Below are 18,539 nucleotides of genomic sequence, written 5' to 3'. Positions count from 1 at the left end.
AATTTCAGCATGGTCCTCAGACCAAAACAGTGTAAAATCCCACCAGATGGAGGACAGACTGGATAGGTTGTTTCTCTGGGCAGACTGAAAAGGAGGAAAGTAGTGCTGCTTTACAGTTGAGTTTCAAAGGCTCTTTGTTTGCATTCTGATTTATATGGCTTGTAGCTGTCTGTACAGTTTGTGGAGTTTTTCCCCACAGTTAGTAGGTTCACAAACTCTCTTTCTCTAAAATTGCATGCAGAAGAACTGTGAGAACAGTTTTAAAATGTGCAGCTTTCATAGGGTACTTACTCCTGTAAACTGACTTATATAACTGACCACATAAAAACAAGTCATATCAAGTGCTCAGATTTTGAAATAAGTCTTTTGATAAAGCATGTGGTTTCCAGTTAATTCTTTTAATTGCCTAGTATTTTAAATTTACATATTTTAATTTTTCAGGGGAATATTGTCACAGAAAAAAATATGAATTTTTCATTTGGATGCATTCCTAAGGTCATCTTTTCTAATTCTATAATTAGAGGCCAGATATAGACAGTGAAAATCAAACAGAAAAAAAAAAAAAAAGGACACTCACATTACTACATTGAAGCAATAAATATAGTATTTCAGTGAAAGAGAGAAGAGCTTATTTCTATCCTTAATGATGCCTAGCATCTCTGGAGAACCTTTATGAAGTCTTGTTCAACAGACAGAGAAACACACATTAAGTCTCAGAGAGGAAACCCTCGTACATACCGTAATTCACTGTGAGCTCTTCAGATAAAGTAATTCATCCATAAAAATTTATAGCAGTTTTAAGAAATGTATTAGTGTGCAGAAACCAATTGAAATCAAACCTTCCTGTAGTAAAAGTAAAGTAATACTTTACTTAATTAATGTGCTCTGCATCTAGTCCTTCCATCTTGGCATTATTCATTTGGTGTGATGAATGACACTATTTTTGCTGAAGATGGTGATATAGAAGCTTTTCTCCCTGAAGAACAAAGAGTGGTTAGCATGTTAATCAAACCTACATCTGCTGTATTTAACGCGATTCATACCAATACTTTATTGTCTTGGTTATTATAGTAGGAAACATGATCTCTGTCTTTATTACCCATTTTTCCTTGAAGAAACTATGATGGTTGTTATGCAGCTCTTCCTCAGTTCTCTAAACTTAAAATAAGTAAATAAATATATCTGTTTAATGCACTGCTAAAGTCTTTTATCTCCTAGGAATTATATCTATGACATTGACTTGTTTTGGTGCGTAACTCCAAACTAAATTGTACATTTTTCTCTTGAGCCATCTGTGGCACATACAGCCAGTGGCAGCCAGCTCACAGCAAGAGAATAATCCAGCTCAATACAGTACAACATAATACAAAGCTCTGCTGGGTTTCCCAGAAGCAGCCACACAATGTGATTATATTGTTCCAATACCAAAACTAGTTCATTTTTCACTAACTTAGCTGTCTCTGAATTGTTTCACTTTGCTCATTGCAGACTGTGCAAATTCTTCACAAAAATCAATGCATATGTAGAGATGAATAATAATCAGATGTGGTGGAAATTGGTTTGCTGAATAACTGCCTCTTAGGAATTCCTGACTAAACAGGATCTGTTGGCAGGGCATTTAACCTCGTTTTTTGAGTTTCTTGTACAAAGCAGTGATAATGATAGAGTCACTGTATAGTTTTCTTTCAGTAATTGTGCCAGAATATTTTAAAATCTCAAAGCAAAAAAATTGTTAGCAATACAACATATAATAATTATGACTCATTTCAGGGTCAGTTTAGGCTGTATGAAGATTCCTCATAATTTTATGATCCATCTGTAGCAAATTAATGGTGAGTGAAAGGAAAAATATTATTAGGATGAGCAGCTTTATTTGCCTCAATGTCAGAAACATGAGTACTCTTTTCTGTAATTACTCTTAAAGAAAAATCTACTAAGGAATTCTTCTGGTATCATATTTTCTCAGAATTTCATCAAGCTGATTTACAATCTACCTTTCAGCAACACTAATTATATTATTTTATATCCAAACAGTAATCCAGATCTATCCATTTTAATAGGCATTCAACTCAGACTATAAAGTTAATTTACTTTTACAATATTTAGAAATTAGTTTAGACATTTCAGACCTTGGAATCAGAGACAGTAGCCAAGTCAAATGATTTTACAAGCAGTTTGGTTAATGGGGCTATAATCTAGCCATAACAGCCTCTTTGGGCTTGGGCCAAGGTAAGCATTTTAAATATGCCTCCTTCCTCTGTCAATAGCTGACTCAGAACTTTAGAAGGAAAAAAGTATCCCTCAAACTTAGACAAGCAAAGACACAACAGTAAAAATCTGGATTGATTAATTTTGCAATGTCCTTGTACTTTTCTGTGACCTGGAAGGAAGATTTTACATTAAGAAATTTCTATCAATTTGAGAGACAGCTCCTTTTCTGCATTAAAACCACATTGCATATTTGACAGTTACTCCTAAATTACTTAAGATGTCTGCTTCATTATTTGCTCTTTTAGGTATGATAAATAATAAGGACAAGAGGTAGCAGGCACAAATTAAAACACCTTGAAATTCCATCTGAAAATTAAAAAACACTTTTACTGTGAGGGTGGTCAAGCATGGCACAGCTTGTCCAGAAAGACTGTGTTATCTTCATTCCTGCAGATATTCAAAGCCTGATTCTACACATTCCTTGTCAAACTGTTATAGCTGTTCCTGCTTAAGCATATGGTTTGACTAGGTGACCTCAAGGGATGATCCTCTGCTAAAAACAGGATTGGACTGCTTTTATTTTAAAAATACATCTGAAACTGTAATTTCAAATATAGTTCCTCATAACAGGAAGGGAGAAAATTAAGACTGAAACACAGAAGAAACATAGAAAATCTCTGTGTGCCTAAAGTCCTTGCTTTTATGCTTTTAATTTAGGGCTGTATTTTTCGCATGTATACATACGCAAACTCCACTATGAAGCAGGCATAGCCATCAGGAGTGGTCCTTTGGTTGGACACAGCTCTTTCTAGCTCTTTCTAGCTCTTTCTAGCTCTTTCTAGCTCTTTCTTTTCCACTGGCCAAAGCTGAGCCCATCACCAACTACAGTGGTACTTCTGTGATAAGATATTTAAGAAAGTGTACAAATTGCTGCATAGAAGCTGTGTAAGACAGAAGAAACACATAAGTTCAGTCAAAAAGCAGGAGTGCTCCAGACACTAGAGGAGAGGTTCCCCCAAAGACCATGGTGAAGCAGGCTATTCCCCTTAGGCAAGAGGAGGACCCCACCCTGCTGCAGATGGACATACCCTGAAAGAAGCTGCAGTCTGCAGAAGTCCACACTGGAGTTCCTGGCAGGAACTGCAGCTCTCTGAAGGGATACCATGCAGGAGAAACTTTTCTGGCAGGAGCTGCTGCCTGTGGGAATGATGGGAGCAATCCATTCCTGAAAGGACTGCAGGCTGTGGGAAAAGACCCATGATAGAGCAGTTCCTGAAAAACAGCAGCATGTGGGAAGGACATAACTTGGAGAAGTGTGTGAAGAATTTTATCCCATGGGATCAATTTTGTTCATACACATCCAGCCCACCACCACTTCCCCTGTAACACAAAGGATGGAGTAAAACTGCTTATAGGCCTTCTGACTCCCTTTCTGAGCTTCCATTCAAATATAAAAGCAGTTCTGTGACTCCTTAGAGTTGAGCAGGAGAAACTTCTTAGTTTCCCATAAAAAGAGCAAGCTCGGAAAAAAGCATACTCTCCATGTATTGTTTTGGATTTTTAAAAATATAAATACTTTTTACTTAAAAATGGAACCAAAGGAAGCATTTTCACAAGCCACCAAAACAGATACTGCATGAGGAATTTGCTATTGCTGCAGACCTATTCATCTTGATTTCATTTTGTTCAGGTGGTCCTAGGTAACCTTGAAAACACTGGCATCAAATGTTTATCAACAATGAAGATCACTCTTATTTAGTGGAACAGGTTTCTTAGGATTAACATCATCATTACCTTTATATGCATAATCTAATGTGTTTACAAATTTGACTAAAAAAAGAGATATTTTTATTCTGAATTTATATACCTTTTTAATGTTCTTATAAAATTTCTCTCAAGATAGTGGTAGTAGCATCTAAACTGCCTTAATTTTCCATGTGTCTGAAAAACACATATTTACAAATACTTCAATTTATTTAGTAAAGCAAATTATTGTCAGCTGCTGGTTTTGAACATTCTAATATGATCTTAGCCACCCTTACAAAATATAGTGAAAAATTGAAGACTGACCTTTTTTTTCTCTTCCATCACAAATTTCAGGAAAAACAAGTTTATTTACGCTATGATTTCCATATTGAAATCATATATGACAAGCTGCAAGCCAAAGTGATTTCTTTTAATGTCTTTTATATAAAGTCAGAATTCAGGACTTGGCGGTTTTGCTGTTTGGTTCTCTGAATCAGAAAGATAAGGTTGAAAGAATGAAAGAAAAATTATTTAGGTAAGCTGAGCAATGAGATAGGAGTTGTCATTACAAAAAACAAATACAAAACAAGTGTCTGAGGTTTTGGTTTTTTTAAGGGGAAATAAAAAGTCACCACTTTGTCAAAATTTGTTTGAATTTGCTTGAAGTTATTGTCTATTATGCAACTGTGTTACAAATATCAGGAAGACTTAGAAATGGGATGTGTTAGGTGATATCCAAAAATGGCAGTAAAATTACCAATATTTCCATTTCTAGCAGATTTACAGAAGTTCAGTCTGTTTATGCATCTCTTATGCTCTCCAGCCTTTTGCATTTGTATATCTTAAATGTCACTCATGTGAGTTTTCAGAGGAAGTAGGTATTAAAAGATAAAAAAATTAGTTGATGAATAACATTGTGATTAACAGATACAAGTATAACCAGAGCAGCTTTTGAAAGAGGACAAATTCTAAATTATTATTGTTTTTAATTGACAATGCCCAGATGAGAATTAATCTCAATGGCACTGAATTCTTTATTCCATTAGTTCTTTAAATTTAGTTGCAATCACTTTCTGAATGTTGTTCTGTATCTCAGGCAGTATAGGGATTTCAGCAGTGTCCTGTTAAACAGAAGGTCTCATAAGAGTAATTCATTTATTCCAGGGTGTTGTGAGTAACCCAAAATGTTCCTGTATTCCATATCTATCTAAATTGTCACTGTCTCTCTAAGACCTTCCAGCCAGGACCTTGGCTCCTTGAAAATTTGGAAGCACCAAAACTCAATTCTCTTTCTCAGTTGGGGTCTGCTTTGGGTTTTTTTCCCCTTCTCTTCTGTTCCTTCCTTGCATCTTGGACTGCCTTGAGGTGAATCCACAGGTTCCTGTGTTAAGCTGTGGTGATGTGCAGGGGGAGATGGGGTGGGGTCAGACCAGACTCTGGTCTCAGTCTCCTGCAGCTCACCAGCAGCACCCGACCAAGGAGAGGAGGCACCGATTGCCCCAGCCCAGCTGCTGCGCCTTGCTGTGTCTGCCATTTCCTGCAGTGAGCAAGGCAAAGTCCCTGCAGGAATTCCAGCCCTTAATTGTCCACAAGCTGCCTTTGGAGCTCCAGTTGACAGAGAGGTAAGAAAGGAGGACGAAGGCAGACACCATCGTCCCTTTGTCTTTATAACCATGCACTCAGCTGCACAGCACCATTTTTTGGGGAAGGGGGTTTCCCACCATTTCAAGTCTTTCTTTCTTTCCCATGTGTTTCACAAGATTTGGCAATTTTGTTTATAGACGTTATTTAGTGTTATTTCTTGCCTGTTGCTGTTTTGCTTGTTAGTAAACTCTTATTTTTTCACTTATATGTACTTGTATCTATCCCTTATTGGTGGAATCTGTATTTGGAATAGTTAATATCATGGGGAAAGACAACTCATTCCAGAATGCCTCTTAAATTGCATCAGACAAAGACATATGGTAAAAATATACAGATACCAATTTTAAATTTGCGGAGGAATTGATTTCTTAGCTACCCTTTGGGGGAAAAAAATGGGGAAAAAAGGAATTTTAAGAAGAATTAAAATATTTTGTTGATTGCATGCATCCCCATCTCCTGGTCAACTGTGGCACTGTCTTGGCCTCTGCCCTACATCAAATGCAGTGCAGCCAGCGAGTCAAGGGAGGTGATTCTTCCTCCCCACTCTGCTCTTGTGAGACCCCACCTGGAGCACAGTGTGTAATTCTGATGACCCCAAAATAAAAATGACATGGAACTGTTGGAGCAAGTCCAGAGCAGGCCATGAAGTTGACAATAGGAACAGAGCACCTTTCCTATGAAGATGGGAAGAGGAAGGTGGGACTGTTCATCCTGGATAAGAGAAGGTTCCATGGAGACCTCACAGCAACATTCCAGTATCTGAAGGGGGCCTACTGAAGAAAGCCAAAGAGGGATCCTTCTTCAGGAACTGTAGTGCAGGACAAGGGGGAGTGGCTTCTAACTGAAGGAGAGTGGGTTTAGATTAGATGTTAGGAAAAAGTCTTTACTGTGAGGGTGGTGAGGAACAGATTGCCCAGATGCTGCAGATGCCCCATCCCCAGAAGTGTACATGGCCAGGTTGGACAAGGTTTTGAGCAACCTTGCTGTCCCTATCTGTGGCAGTAGGGTTAGAACTAGATTATATATAAGGTCCCTTCCAAACCAAACCATTCCATGATTCTATGATTCTCCACCACTTTTCTGACACAGCTGGATGTGGTCAAAGTGTTTCTCAGCAAGTATTCATCCATTCTGTCCCTATTTTGGATAAGGCAAGATAATTTCAGACTTAGAAAAGGAACAGGAAAATATAAAGTACAGCCCAAGTGCCTACAGTAGATTGAAAAGGATTGTTCCTGGTTGTCTCTGTTGTTTTTGACTGAGCACAGCCCTGTTGCCAGTTGATTTCTCCTACAGAAAAAAGAAACAATGAGATTTTAGATGGAATAAGTAAGAGGGGCTTTGCATTTCTCTTAACTGTAGGGTGGCCTAAGATTTCAGTGGTAAAGCTTTTGACCAAACATGTTTGTCCTCTGGGATCAAATAGTTCAAACCATAAACATGAGGCCCCAAGGCAAGCTAAAAACATGGGCAGGACAGACTCTTGTCCTGAAATAAAATAAGCAAAACACCTTAGTCAGATTTCAAAGAGAGAATTTAGGATGAAGTCACATGGACAAAGAAATGCAAAAAACAGTTTTCCCTAAAAGCATAGCATTTTTAAACTTTCAAAAATACAAAGATTATGCTACAATGGTTTTGCAGGCTACATGGCTACAATTTAAAATAAATATAGTTTGAAAGCTTACCTTTGAATGTTTTTAGATGAATCATGGATTACAGGCTTTCCTTGTATTTTTAAGTTTGTATATTTCCATTGAAAAACATCAACACTTCAATTTCACATATGATATAACTGCTGTATTCTTACTTCAGTTCTTACATATCACTTGGTCAATCCTGTCAAGAAATATTCATTATTTGTTCTGCTTTGTGGATGATTTGGACAACACTCCTCTCTAAACAAATCCAAATTATTTACAAGAGACCATGACTTATGATGAAGATTTTCCTTCTTACATGATCACAGTTATGTTTTAGATGACTTATCCACTTACAGCACTTTTTAGTAATAGTCAATTCAAAATGCTTTCAGTTTTACTGTTTACAATTTTATGCTCCTATTTTCCTTTTCCTTGTTGCTTTATATTACCAAATGTCTTTCAGATTTACTATGCTTCATCAATAAGAGATGTCTTATAATATATCTTAGAACTACTTGCTCAATATTACTACTTGTAAAGATTACGTTGGTCTGAGAGTGATACCTTTTTCATTCTACTAACAACTTCCTCTAAACAAGAAACTTCCTCTGCTATGATAGTAAGAATAAGATTTAATTATATAGCCATTGCCTTCAACTAAGCATTTTAAGAAAAACAATACCTTATACACTTTTTTTAAGTAATGGGGTTTTTTTACAAAGTACTTTTGCTTGCCCAGAAAGTATCCATACTGGAAAATGTTCATTTATATTTGCACAATGGGAAATGTTAAAACTATTTTGCATATAATTTGTTCATCAGTTTCAAAAGTCCTAAGTTGCAGAAGAAAAATACAGAACAAATTTGCTTGATGGCAAAAAGCTACACAAAATCCACTGTAATTCAGAAAAATCTTTGTAATTGAAAATAATGAGCCCTTTACTGCGACACATTATTATTGATAAAGAAGTAGTGAAATCCTTCAGGTATACTACTGAAAAGTCTTTTCTCTAAAGACATCTTTCAGATTTTGAAATAGAAAATAATTTGGCAGTGAGAGTCTCAGAAGTGGGGAAAAAAGAAAGAAAAGTCCCTGGACTTACATTCCTATCAGCCCATGGGAAACTCGTGATGTAATTTGACCACTCCTTATTAAAAATGTAAGTACTGCTATAAAATATTTTAACAGAGTGTATCTGCAGTGAGTAATTTTTTTTTAATAATAACTTACTTTCTATTAATTTTTACAGACACTGGGAACTAGACCTACTTTGAAGAAGCAAGCAGTCTTATCAAGAATTTCCTCCAAACCTTTCAATGAAAAATGCATGCCTAAGTACTGCTATTACCTCCATAACATAAAGGTATGCCTACTGAGTATTAATATGAGTATTATAAAAGCTGTTATTTTGGCATGTTTCTTCCTGGACATTGCAATAATTGGAAACCAGGTGGAAGAATGCAATATAATATTTCTGGTTTTGTATATCAAGGTACCACAATGATTACTTGTTAATATATTTACTAAAGAATAAGAGTCCCCCAATTACAATCAACAAAGATGAAGAGAGAAGTTTCTTTTTACCTGTACTGCCACATAGAATTCCATCAAACTGATACTTGAAAATCCTATGCAATGTTTCTTTCATCACTTGGAAAATAATAAAAACAACCTATCCCTTTATGCTGGTTAACTTTCTTCACAGTGGCTAGTACGAGGCTATATTTTGGTTTTGTGCTGAATATATAGATAATATAGAGATGTTTTTGTTATTGCTGAGCACTACTTGCACTACACCTAGGCCTTGTCTGCCTCTTACAATGCCCCTCCAAGGAGTCTGCTGCCGGTGTGTGGGAAATTGAGGGGAGTCACAGCCAGGACAGCTGACCCCAACTGACCAAAGGGATGCTATATGGCATCATGCTCAGTTTATAAGATGGAAAGAGAAACTTGTGATGTTCACCATGATGGTGTTGGTCTGCTCAAGTAACAGTTATATGTGATGAGGCCCTGCTCTTTTGGAGATAGCTGAACTTCCCATGGAAAGCAGTGAATGAATTCTGTATTTGACTTTGCCTCTGAGCATGGCTTTTGCTTTATTTATTAGACTGTATTTATCTCAACTCTCCAGTTTTCTTATTTTCAGCCTTCTGATTCTCTCCTATATGATAAGGGAGAGGGAGAGGAGATGGAGAGGAGTGTGAGAGTATCTGCATAGGGTTTAAATGTTGTCTGGGGTTAAACCATAAGAAACCTCCGAAAAACGAAAAGTTTATATTGAGATGGAAGACAAGACACAGACACAGTTCTTTTTTTTTTTTTAGTTTTTGTAATCACTAGCTCCCTTAGGCATCTGTTAAGAGAATTGTTTGGCTAGTTCTCTTACATAGTATTTAGCTTACATAGTACTCTTACATAGTGTTTAATATATTGATTAATAATAAATATAGTTTTAATATCTCTTCCATGGCTTTTCAGTAGGTTAGCAGATAAGTTATTTAAAACAAAGAAAAAGTATTTTAAGGAGGACAATAAATCCTAACTTAGGTTATAATGTCAACTGTTCTTGGTTCAATGGGGAAGCTTTTTAAAATACCCATATGGGGTATTTTAGGATTGGGCCCTCTGATTCTCAGTTTAAAAGCAGCCTATACTTTCTTTTTACATAGCATGCAATTTAAGTTGTCTACATTTTTAGATATTTCAGTAATTTTAAAATAAAGCTTGATATATACTTGTTTTGAGGGACGACATTAATAGAACAAGTTTATTTTAAAATATGCTTTCTACCCACTCTTTAAATTGGTCCTTCTATTTATTTATTGGATATTTAGGGCATGCACAGTTTCACTTATGTCACTGACCTTCAGATGCTGAATTATAAAAGATATCTTGTATCTACACCCAGGGATGTTCTAGAAATAAAGATTTTAAAAAAGAGAAAAAGAAAAAAACAACAATAACAACACAAAAAAAACCAAGTAAAACCATGCAGACATTAATCTGACACCACAGGCTTGAAACTCTCAACAGTAACACAGTGAGATTTCCTAGCCAAGGTCTTTGCCATTTATACTGCATTGTGTGAAAGACAATTTAGTGTTTGTACATTATTATAAGTCCCATTGCCTTTTTTTTCTTCCTTAAATTGTGTAAAATAATCATAAACATAGCTAACAAAGGAAAAATGACAGGCTTGAGTATGGTATTTTATGTAATGTGCAGTTTCATTTGGATGAGAGTGGTAGTGACAACAAATTAAGTAAATATTGGCCAACAGCAGTCTTTCAGTTGAGTATAAATTGGCACTGCCATCACGCCCATCTGTCCAGTCAGACTGTGGGAACATTGATTATGTCCTGCTGCACCGTTTTTTAAAAAATGTCAAATGTAATCCTTTATTAGACTCAGAAAAGAGCACTTTCAAATTCTATTTCAAAAAGAGAGAAAAATGCTTCATACATATACTGCAATATGAAGTAAATATTTTTGCCAGTTAAGAACAACTGTCTTTGGGTAGTTAATTATCATTACAATTCTGCCAGTAAAGCTCTGCCTCTTTGTGTACCAGTGCTACTAGTAGATTATCTACACTCCTAATTGCCCTCTTTTGTTTTTGCTAACTTAGGGAGGAGTGATCTTTCAGGTATAATTCCAAACACTACTTTTTTAAAAATTCAAAATCAAGCTGGTAGATACATTGGGAAAATACTTTTGCCACAAAGGCAGTCAGAACAGAATCATGGATATGCTTCTTCAGTAAGAGAATGGTAAAGAGGTTGGAGCAGCAGCATATTTAATCAGAATTTTCTGTATTAAGGAAGGATGGTCTCTGCCAGTGGGATAGCATCCAGAAAATACCCTGTCTGAAGGTTTTATTTCCGCTCTGAGAAGTGATCATCATCACTCACATTGTTCAGAAGTTTTTACATTAACTAGAGGATAATATAGGCATACATGCATAGAAAAATAGGCTGTGTCAACATTGTTTTTTCTGAAGTGCTAGAATATAATTTAACATTTGGTTTTCTGTTAAAGAGAATCAACATAATCCACTGTAAGATTTGTATTTATGAGAATGCTTAATAAAGTTGAAAGGATAGCTGCAGTGGAAATTAATACTTGAAACACAAGTAATATATATAAAGCCTAGCAATATAAGTAATTTCTTAAAAATTCTTCAACCTTTTATACCTGTTTCTCTACTGTATTTAGGAAACTTTTGTAGAAGCCATAGTTTTGTTACAGGTTTCATGAAAATGATATTAATAATATGGTGTTCTACTGTCCTTGACTCTCATAATTAATTTGCCACACTTCTTTCACTGGAAGCTTGTTCTGTTCCTTATTATCTACAGAATTTCCCCACTACCAGCAAACACTCCCATTTCAAAGTTAATATTAAACAAGATAATTAATATGTATATGCATAAAGTTATTCCTCATGCATTTTAATAACAAAAATTATAATAAAAATATCAAAGTAGCCATACTAATACAAACTCTAGGCTCTTCCTGCATTTTAGTTTTTCTGGCAGGCTAGATGATTTTGATTGTAAAAGATCTCTTCATTCTGGTGCCACATTTAGCCTAGATGTAAGTCATAGTCAAATGCACTGGAAAAAAAGAACCTGTGAGTTGTCAAGATTTTTTAAAAAGCCATGTCAAATACAAGATATCGAATTCACTCCCATTCAGTAAAGTAAAAGCATATAGCTGTGCAAGCTGTGCAACCCTGGCTACGACTTGCTTCTTCTTGCTATGACAAGAACCAGGACCAAAAATACGTTGCAAACTTCCAGCTAATTATAGTTTTGCCATTTTTCACTATGCTGTTTTTTTCCTTTAATCTTCTCCTTTTATTTTTTCATTCCTAGTTAGTGAAATATCTGCTTTCAAGTGAGAATACAAGGGAATCTTTTTATTGGTTCGTTAATCAGTAATGAGTGGGTGAAACAGGTCAGAAATTCTTGTAGTATTTTCTCCCACTTATATTTTCCCTTCCTCATCTTTATTTCTCTGCATAGTGTTTTTCTTTTTCCTTTTCATCATAGAAAGTGAAAAAAGTTTAAAGAAATTTAGAAGTTATAATCTACTTTTCCAAAGAGAGTTTTTGCACACCCATGCAAATATACATGAGAAATTATTTTCCTGAATTTTCACTGCAGCCACTGAAATCCTTCTTGCAACATAAAAGTGTGTTCCTTTATTTTGATTTTCAATCAGTTGTTTGTAGTTAGTAGTTAGTCCCTTTGCAGGCGGTCATACATTAAATCTTCCTGTCTTTCAGTGATGCCAGATCTGTCTCAATTTTTCCATTGTCCTCAAAGTACTGACACTTTGCTTTCTGCAGTATTTCACAGATAAGAAAAGAGAGCACCACAGGGTCATTATAGGAAACTGTGGTTCTTGGGAGGCAGATGGAATAAAGGAGAAAAGCTTAAAAAACATAGGTCAAGCTCTATGAAAAGAAAGGTCCCTCTTTCTAACATGATTTTACTTTTCTGTAAAACAAATTGGTTAATTAGGACTATCCTCTCTCAAAACTATGCTCTATCACCACAGGACTCTTTCTTAATGGAGCTCCTGGACATCTATATCAGATTTGTTCAGCTGTAGTTTCCCTCTTTAATTGAAACTAGACTAAAATGAAGTAAAAAGCATGTTGAAGTTGCTGCTTCCTTTCTGTCAGCTATTTCTGTGTTACAGTTATCAAAATGCTCAGAATTGTGTTCTTCTCCCTAATCTTCATTCTCATATGATGTCATTAATGTGTCAATACGCAGAGCTGTCTCTGTTGCTCAACCACCAGAGAGAATCTCTGATCCTCATGAACTGAAGCAGCTCTCCTTTGACAATACAAATCAAGTCCCATTGACTGTTTGGTCTTTTGATTATGTAATTTTTTTCCCCAGAGTAGGTGTAGAAAAGAAAAATCATGACTAGGCCGTCATGGCTCCAACATCAAACAAAACTCCCCAATTTTGTAACAGGATAATGAATGTCACATTGGTAGGGACTTGCAAAAGTGGGAGAACAACATAAACCAGAATTTATTCCCACTCCTCCCATAGTCTTGGCTATTCACTTAAATCATTGGCATCATAACAGTAACTGCTGATCAGTTTGGTTTCTAGAACCCTGAAATTTTAAAGTCCTGCAGGAGATCAGTAAAAGTCACAAGGGTTCAGACTTTGTTATTCTCAATAAAATTTCATGCAGTGCTAATTCAGTATAGAAAAGCTCACCTGTTGTTTTCAGAATGCCAAAAGCACACTTAGAGTTTTGAACAGGATAACAGCAAGAAAAATGAAGTTCATAAACACACAGTCACTATTTTGTTTAATTAAACCTAGTTAGAGTACTAAATAGCTAGAATCAAACTAATTACCCAACTTAATCTAGGAAAGGAGAAATTACTGTAATTCAGAAATACTGAGCCAGATGATGATTTCTGGATAAAAGTTGACAGCACCAAACACAAATAACCATTTAATCCCAACTGCACCCTGAGACAATTGCAAAGTCTCTGACTGTAGTGTGACTGATATTTTATCAAAGCTTATGTCCTGGTTTCTTCCATTACTGTTCCTTGTTTTTCAATAAAAATATCTTAATTTTTCATGTCCATGTCATTGTGTATGCAGGCCAAAGAAAAGCTCCTCTTGATTTTTTAGCACTATCATTCCAATAATTCAGTACGTGAACTATGAAAGCCTACAGTTTCTATTTCTGGTTTTTCGTTTCTTATGTTCTTTGTAAGTAACACTAAAACTTCCTCCATGTTTATCCTTGGGTTCTTGTTTTTGCCCTTCCTACCAGGAAAACATGTCCTATTTTCACTTTGAATGGACTGTACTTTGAAAGGTCTGTTCAAAGGTTCCAGCTGGATTTAGAGAATACCAGAAGATTCAGAGATATTCCTGCTCAGTAGTGCACATTTGTCTATAGGACACCATAGGTTTTTCTTGTAGATATGTTTGTGCTAATTTTTAACAAGCACCACCTTTTTAAAAACCTTCTTTTCTGGTTAACTGTTTCATTTAGGTTTTCCTTCCCACCATTTTACCTGGGATTACTTTGCTGCATCTCTCATTCACATTATTGTTTCACTATGTGCTTGATTATAGTTTGTTAACTCAATATTTCATCTACAGCTATGGTCTTTTAATGGTCACATTCCTACTAGTGTATTCATGCTTGTAATCTTTCTGATTTCTATTATTTCTGCTAAATCATTTTAACTTCTTAATTTTAGCTTGAACCATAATCAGCTGAAAACATTTACAGACATCTGGGAAAGTTTTATTTCACTGATTTAAAGTAATTTCTATCATACATAAAGAATGTCTACTTCCCGTAAGCTACCTTTTCATATTTTTTTTTTCCTGGAAATTACAACAGATATCCATTAATACTCAATTGTCACTGGTTTGCTCTTGCCTGGACGCTGCCTTCCCCTAATTTCCCACAACAATTAGCTTTTACACAAACATGCAAAGTGCATTTTAGTAACAGCACCAATTTTGGAAGAAAAAGTATCTGTGATTTCCTTAATTAGGTCAGACTTGTTGTTACAGCAATTCACGTGTTGCCTTTTATCTTAGTTTTCAAGCCAAGAGGAGGAATGGCTATTCCTTCTAGATACTTCTCATGGAGCACTGAGAGCTGGCTCCCCTGCACCATGATGGACACCCAGATCCAGAGGGATGGGGGTGGGCTGGACAGCCTGGCTGGGGGTGCTGTCCTAAGATCTACCTGGAAACCTGTGGGGAACATAGCTCACAAAATATTGCCTTTTCTTCAGGGGTAAATGGTGAGTCCTCATAAACTCAGTGAAGAACTCTGAATTAGCTACAACCAAAACATTATCTGGATACAGGACCCACACCCATGTAATCACCTCTCCTTGAACAACCAGCTGCAGGCAGCCTGCTGGTGATGCATCTTGCAGGAGAAGCCTGGGCACGACAGACCCTGGGCTTTCCACACATGGTGTTCACATGCACAAGCAAGCTGTGGAAGTGGCATGCACACAAGTAGCTGTACGTTGAAGTTTTGCACAATTTTACAGCACACTTCGTTCAGTTACTTATTTAGAACTTTTTTATGTAAGGGTAAGGTTCCCCCAGACTGTAGCCAAGTCTGGGGCATTAATTGTCCTATGCCACTTAATTGTCCTGGAAATCTCGTTCTAAGAACTTCATGGCTTCTCTCAATGTTCACAATTCTTAATTATTTATCTTTTTTAATTATTATTTTGTTTTATATTTTGAATAGGTTGAAAAGTTCAGCTAATGTTATACAGCAAAAAAACACACAAAGAAAGATTTTCTTTGTGGAAACATTTAGACAGGGAATACACCAAAAAGGTAAATTTACACCAGAGACCAGAAAAGAAGCTGACCCATGGAATAGGCCTATATATATTTCATACATATTCATTACAACATCTCTGTATGTGGTATAAGTTTCTGTATCTCTGAGAACATCACCTTAGATGGGCTAATTTACATCAGTACAGAAGCCAGTCCATCTGACACTGCCTTCTCCTCTCATCATATACAAAAAGGGAAACACTACAACACTTTCTACTGAAAGTGTTCTGAGTGGAATTTTGAGCCCTCTGCTTGCTCAGTAGTCTTTAATCTATCTCCCATTTGCCACATTCAGGGGTAGGCTGTTATGGGTGTGTTTTGAAGTGCTGAAGTAGAGTTACTGAAATTCACTGAACTGTTTTCATTAGGCAAAGAAATTGCACTCCCTTATGTACATAATATATACAATGCATATTAATGGTTTTTTCTTAATATTTTAAAATTACAAATTTTATTTAGTAGGTAATTAATATTCAGTAAATATTCAGTAATTCAAAAACTCATACTCCTTTTTAAGGCATACCCAAATTAGAAACAATAATGTTATAATCTAAAGCATTCTATAATCTAAATTACCCCCAACAGAGCTCATTACCTTAGAAATACAAATGTCTTACTAGAAAAGATACTCCATCCCAAGAGTCCTTTTAATGGTGCTCAAGGTCTTTAGTTAACTTTGCCAGGCCCTCAAACACAGAATATTAAGAAGCACATTGAAACTATTTTGTACCAAATGCTACCATTTCTAGGGAAAGTTTCTTCTATAATATCATTGATTAATTGTGTAATGTAGTTGTAGATTTGTCCCCAGTGCAATGGGACACAGGTAGGGGAGGCAATGCACATGCATCTCACAAATTCATTCAAGCTAGAGTCTTTGTGATTTTCTTGTCAAATAATAGAGGTAAAAACCATGAAAATATATTGTAGGATGTATTCACGCAAACATAAGAGATGGCTTGGCATATATAGCTATGGTATGTTGCTTTCCTAATATATAATGCATTTTTTTCTCAGAATGTTATAGTCCTCTGAGGAACCACAAACCCTATTCCCAAAATGCACACTATCTGCACGTGATCTTCTACATGAAGATCATATTTGTTTATATTTGTTTTCCTTGTTAATAGTTGTACTGCTTTTACTTATTTTTCATACATATCCTGTCTAGGTCTACACGTACAATTTTCTTTCTAAAAGACATAAAAGGAGAAAAAAAGTACTGAAAAATCTTTTCTGCTGACCTAGAAAAAAAATTTATTTCTTTTCCACAGAAAGAGTACACTGTCTTACTCCAGCTGCAGCTTTATGTGAAGAGACAGCAGTGGGAAGAGAGACGTGCTCTTGAAACATCTGCACAACCTTGATGATCGTACTTCAGATAGTACTTAACAGATCTTTATTATGTGTTTTCTGCAAACTAGATATCTGCCTTACAACAGACTTGTTAGACTTAAAACAGCTCCCCTGAAAATTTTGGCTAGAATCAACTTTTTCCTCAAGGCATTGTCTGAAGTCATTGGACTAGTTATTTATGCTTTTTGTTTGATTTGTTAGTTGGCTGCCCCAAATGAGATGTATGCTCAAAAATCACATATTTCCAAGGAACTCTTCTGATGAAATTATCCTGAAACTTACATGAATGATTAATCATTTTAGATAAATATTACTCATTTGATTGAGGACGGAAAGAAGGAAGCTGATAGTGTAATACAATTTTGCTGAATTTCTTATTTATTTATCTCTTTTCCTGAGAAACTTTTCCTGAGAAAAAAGTATGGTGTCTGTCCATATATCTGTCCATGGATGATTTTAGTGGCTTGAATGTACTAGAGGTCATACTACATGACAAACTGAAAAGCTTCCTTTCCCTTGAGGACAGGGCAAATGCTTTCAGCCCTCAGTTTTTAATGCGTTTTAACCTATCTTCGCACAACATACTCATATCTTATAATTAATTAATTTTAAAATTTTTACTTGTGTGCCTTTTCATATTAATAATTTAAAATGCAGGAACAGATGTATTTATTGCAAGCACATTTCTCATATCTTCAGATGGACTGTTCTCCTTTCCACAAGTGTTAAAATCCTGCTTGTTGTGAATGGTGATCCAGATAAGAGTGGTGAATCAGCATGGCAATATATGATTTTTTGCAGTGGTATCATCATTATAACGTACTTTTGCATTAATCTTTCCTAACAGTGTTGCTTTGACAATATCACAGGGCACAGCACCACTATATACATAAGATCAGGGCTCACTCCAGTTCTTAATATCCCAGATCAAATAGTGATCAGTTTCAAGGTCAGTGTTTTGAACCAATGCTATCAGCCCATGGTGAAATAGAACACTGCTAAAGTTAAAAAGATTAAAATGCCTTCCCAGAACACCAAGCTGAAACTCTCTAACCTCCTACATTTTCAAAAAGCAACCACAAGAGAGCAAAGGAATCAATTAGATTCCAGAAGCAATGCTGAAGAGCATTTTAAATGCATACCACCCGCTGCATCTTATTTTATTTGTATCCTAATAATTCAGTGTTGATGTTTCTCCAAGGGACAAACAATCTTTGAGAACTAACAAAAATTCCTAGTAGCTTCTTCCAGATTACAAGGAAAATGGTATACCAATACAACGATTTACAGCTTTACAATAAAATCTGAGTAGTAGCATGTCCAACAGATATGGAATTTTTCCAAAATGGTTTAAGCAACCAGTATGTTTACTAAATCTCTTTGTAGAAGTCAGTTTTGAAAACTCAGAGATTGTAGCATCCCAACAATTTTTTTTCTTTCTTTTTCTGCAGTCACTTTCACAAACATACAGAAGGCTCCAACCCATTATCTGAAGAGTAAGAAGGCTTAAAGAACTGTGAAGCTACACACTTCCACTGTGCCTCAACATGTTTTTTGGTT

Source organism: Vidua macroura, chromosome Z (genome assembly GCF_024509145.1).
Source record: "Vidua macroura isolate BioBank_ID:100142 chromosome Z, ASM2450914v1, whole genome shotgun sequence".
Classification (NCBI taxonomy): domain Eukaryota; kingdom Metazoa; phylum Chordata; class Aves; order Passeriformes; family Viduidae; genus Vidua; species Vidua macroura.
The sequence above is the reverse complement of the archived record's forward strand: the minus strand, read 5'-3'. Positions refer to the sequence as shown.